The following is a 4,948-nucleotide window of genomic DNA, read 5'->3' on the forward strand; positions in this document are numbered from 1 at the left end:
TGTTCAAACCAGCCAATACAGGTATTAGTATTTGTATATATGCATATATGTTTTTATTCTCAAATTAGTTTTAAAAATCCGTTGTACCATTATTTGGCATGGAAACTGTCACAGATCTAAAAATCCAACTCTTCTGAAATGACATTTTATTCTTCAGGAATGTATTGGAATTATTTTTCCCATAATGAACATTGATTTAGTTTTCTCCCTTTCTTAAATTTGTTCCTTGCCTGCGTGCTGACAGGATAGAATCCAAGCTCCTTAGTGTAGCCCAAAATGCCCTGTAGATCCTAGCTATAGTCCATAATTCATAAATACATTCTATTCATTTTCAATCATAGTTAAATATGTTCTAGCCAGGGGTTCTCTACTTCTTTGGAGCACTCTCAAAATTAAGGGCCCTTGGGAGCACATTCAATAATATAAAGATATTCAAAGGATACTAAAACCACAACAATAATTGTAATTCTCTCCATTAAGTAGTATAATGATGTCTCATTGCTGTTTGATGTCTCAAACACTCTAATAAAAACTTTCACGGTTATTAAACAACTTACCTGTCACCTTTTAACAATGAGTTTTGCCATTGAGTGATTCAATACTTATTGGGGCAAAGCTTCTTCTAGTAAGAAATGCCACCTTTCTTTTAAGTGCCTCATGACATACAAATCGATGTCTTCTTTTCAGCAAGCTTTATCCTACTTTGCAGTGAAACAACATTTGATGATACAACAGCTTGTCAAAACATAGTTAGTAAAAAGTGGAAAGATTTTAGTGTCATTGAGGATCTGCATTGGAAATGGAGAGATAATCAGATATAACAGAAGCCAAGAGAGAAGAGAATTTTAAGAATATCTCTAGTGATAAGTGCTGGAAAGAAATCAAATAAGGCTGCCTACTGTTTCCCAGGGAAATCATGAAATGAGGTTGCTTTCCCAGCAGCAGTGAGTCAGCCTGTCAACTGCTTAGTCCCAGAATTTCAGATTCCAGCACAAGAGAAGTTCATGCTTCAGATGTGAAGATAGAAGGACTTCAGAGGTGTCTAGAACAGACCTGATCACTGCCATGAAGTTGTACAACTGTTACCGGCTGAATCCAGATGAGTGCTATGCCTTGGCAGATCCCTGGAGACTGGAGTGGGAGAAAGACCTCCAGATGCCCATGAGTCCTAAGACCATCCGTCAACCCATGGCCAGGGCCATGTCTGAAAAGGCCCAAGAAATATATTGTCTCACTGGGCTCTGAGTCTCCAGAACTGGGCTATATGGATATCCATATAGGTTGCTGTGACCTCAATGACATAGCTACTGCATGGCTAGAACCGACAAATGAAGCATTTAAGGAGATGGAAATCCTGAACTAGATGAATACACCACAGAAAGGGTCCTGGAGAAGTTCGAACAGCAATGCTATGATAATATGAATCATACTAGAAAGACCAAAGAGGGACTGGGGAAAGAATATAATGATGTGGTTTGTGATATATGCCAGTTGCCTGATGGTGAAGACAGCAATGAGATGGTGTTTTCTGGCAAATGCAACCTCTGCATACACCAGACTTGTTTGGAGTCCTCAAGGCTGTGTCAGACCTGTGTGCTAGGGATTCAGCTCAAGTGTTTGCTGTATCCCAGGAGAGGTAGAGTTATGAAACCTACCCACAGTGGAAAAAAATGAGTCGATGACAACTGGGCTCTTTGGGTCTCCAAGGTGATCACTGGCAGCCCCAAGAAGATAGAACCCATCACATCACAAACATTTCTCACATCCCCAGCAGTTGGTGGGCTTTAATGTGCAGCCTCTGCACTGAGAGGTTGAGGGCCTCCATACAGTGCTCTGTGAAGGACTGCTGCACAGCCTTCCATGTCACCTGTGCTTTTGGTCCATGTCTGAAGATGAAGACCATCTTGGTGGACAGCGATCAAGTTAGGCTCAAGTCCCACTGGCCGAAGCACAACTCACACAGGAAACTGGAGGAAACCCTCACTTAGGGGGCTGCTCAGGAGAGTAGGACATCTGAGTGCTCCTCCTGGAATCTGCTGGAGCCTTTGCTAGCCTGGAGCAGAGTGGGGAGGAGGCCCACCAGGTGAGTGCCTGGAAACAGGAGCTGCAACAGCTAGGGGATGAGTTTTACATGTTCATCAACCTGCTGAATGTGGCCAGGACCCTGTGGCTACCTGAGGAAGTGATGGACTTCCTCTACCACTACTGGAAGTTGAAGAGAAGGCCAACTTCACAAGCCCCTGATCACTCCGAAGAAAAATGAAGAGGACAACCTAGCTAAGCAGGAGTGGCTTGTTTTGTTTAGAAGGCTGCAGCTGCTAACTCACCTGCATCAGGAGCTGGAGAGGGTAATAATTGACACTGACACCTTAGAGTGATTTAGAGAAGAAGACTGCGAAGAGATGAATATTGCCCAGTACAAGAAATGATAGCCAGTTTCACTTACTCTCAGACCCTTGTACATACTGCAGCATGAGGTTGCTAGTTAAATATAATTATGGGCTGGTAAACTTATTGTACTTATGTGAAAACTGCCACAGAGCAGAGAGTTTCTCTGTGATTTTGTTTTTAACCACTTCTCCATTAATCCTTATTGTTCTGTACTGTTCTATAAAACAGGAAACCATAGTTAGAATTACCTTCTAATTGAAGGTAATTGAACTGCTTACGTTTGCCTACATCTAACTTGAGTTCATGATCATGCTTTCCCTGAATGATACTCTGTTACCTGAGCACCTCATCCAACTAATAGAGATCTATACTTTAAATGAATTAATAAAATGAATCACTTAATGACCTCTGATAGCATTTTGATTCACATTAAAACAGTAAGAAGAGAAAAATAAAATTATTGAAAGGTAGAAAAGGACCAGAAAATTTGCAATGAAAGCTAAGAATTAATTAATTTAATGAACATGTTGGGTGACCATACCAATGGTTTAAGGGTTGAAGAATGTAAGAACTTAGAAAATACTTCTAGTTATTCTAATAAGAAGGTTATTAATCATGTGCAAAGAATAATTTCTGTAGAATAATGGGAGGAAAATTAAGTTTCAAGGGATTCAGAAGGAGCACTTTGTGGCTGAAGAGGAAAAAGTATTAGCCATGGCTCATACAACCATTGAGAATATTTAGAATTAACTTAATTTGACTCAATGCAGATTAACTTTCTTTTAAGGTGTTTTCCCTTAATTTAGATATTTATAACTTTTTGATATTTTTATCTCTTATGCATCATACATTCTTCCCAAGTATTATTTTTCCATACAGCAGGGAAAGACTTTGCATGATATTAATACTGAATTATAATATTTTATAAAAGTTTTGGGGAATGGCATGATTTCTCCAGTTATTTTTCTCATCCCTGGCATAGAACACAACACATACAGGTTTACCATCTGACATGCTAACTTCCAGATTCTATTCTAACCTCTCTGACTCTTCATTCTCATGCCCTTAGTACCAGCTGTGTCACTTCTATCCTTCCTTAATGTTCTTCCTCCATATTAGCTTTAAACTTTTCCACAAGGCGCAATCCTAGATTCTTTGCCACTTTCTATGAAAGCTTATTTTCAGTTGGGATTATTTCTAAAACAGAAAGCAATGATGACTTTTTTTTTTCTAAACATAAAGCTAATAACCTACTTATTATCATGTGTTTTGGGATAAAAAAAATACAGAGATGTAGCATCTTATTATTTTGCATACTCAAATAGTTATATGCTAAGTTAGTAAAATATGAAAAAATTGCCTAGAATCAAAATTACCTTTGAAAACCCTTTAAATATACAATAAAATATGGATAGTTTTGTATAGATAAGCTTGTACAATATTTTTTTAATAAATGTATAAGGTACACAGTAATGCTGTGAGACATTGAGATATTTAGCTAAACATTCCCTGCCTCAGTTTTTCCATAGGTAAAATAGAGAAAATATTAGTTTTCATCTCTTAAGATTATTAGGAAGATAAAATGAGTCAATCAGTGTAGAATACTCAGTGTGTTGTTAGTTTATGTAAAATATATATAATAAAAAGTATCTCATGTAAATTATATAATTTCACATATACGGTATTTTTATCACATGTAAATGGATTATGAAGCCCACGTTTCAGTTTGTTAAAGCTGCCGGAATGCAATATACTCGAAATGGGTTAGCTTTTAACAGTGGGGATTTACTAACTTACAAAATAGCTTTTAGGCCATGAAAATGTCCAACTAAAGTCATCGGTAGGATGATACCAGGACTCTGAAGAAAGGTACTGGCATCTGGGACACCTCTGTCACATTGAAAGGCACATAGTTTTCATCTGCTGGTCCTTCTCTCTGGTTCCATTGCTTTTAGCTTGCATGTGCCCTGGCTTGCTTCGCTGGGGTTTTTCTCTCTCAGGTCCTCCTGGGTCTTTTTTGTCTGAGCTCTCTCAGCTTTTTCTGCCTTTTATCCTCTCTAAAGGACTCCAATAAAAGATTAAAACCCGACTTTGATGAGTTAGGTCACATCTCAATTAAAATAACCTAACGAAAAGGTCCCATAATAGGTTCTACACTCATATGAATGAATTAAAGGAGCACAGCATTTTCTGGGGTTTCAAACCAGCACAGCACATGTTTTGGAATTTTTGTAATTTTAAAGAAAACGTTATATGTTACACAGCAACATTCCCTTTACCAGCCTTTCAACTTATTGTAAAAATTGAAATTCATTATCTTAGAGCTATCTTCCTCTAGACCTACAACCTTTTCATTGTTGGCATCATGTATACATGAAAAATCCAAAATTACTCCTCATGGTGGGTCAGATATTAGGAAGTTTATGATTTTATGTTCATTCAAACTACTTTGAAGCTTATACCAGTTTTGCTTTGTTTTTTTTAATCTTTTAGGGTTTCTTCTTTTGACTTTAGTGATTTATGAATATATCTAACTCCCCCTGATTCACACATCATT

General features: G+C 37.7%; 1 pseudogene; it reads left to right on the top strand.

Moving 5' to 3' along the window:
• Window positions 1-948: 948 nt before the first annotated feature.
• On the top strand, window positions 949-2,378 carry LOC143656400 (protein Jade-1 pseudogene; annotated as a pseudogene).
• The last annotated feature ends 2,570 nt before the right edge of the window (window positions 2,379-4,948 follow it).

Source organism: Tamandua tetradactyla, chromosome 2 (assembly GCF_023851605.1).
Source record: "Tamandua tetradactyla isolate mTamTet1 chromosome 2, mTamTet1.pri, whole genome shotgun sequence".
Taxonomy (NCBI): Eukaryota; Metazoa; Chordata; class Mammalia; order Pilosa; family Myrmecophagidae; genus Tamandua; species Tamandua tetradactyla.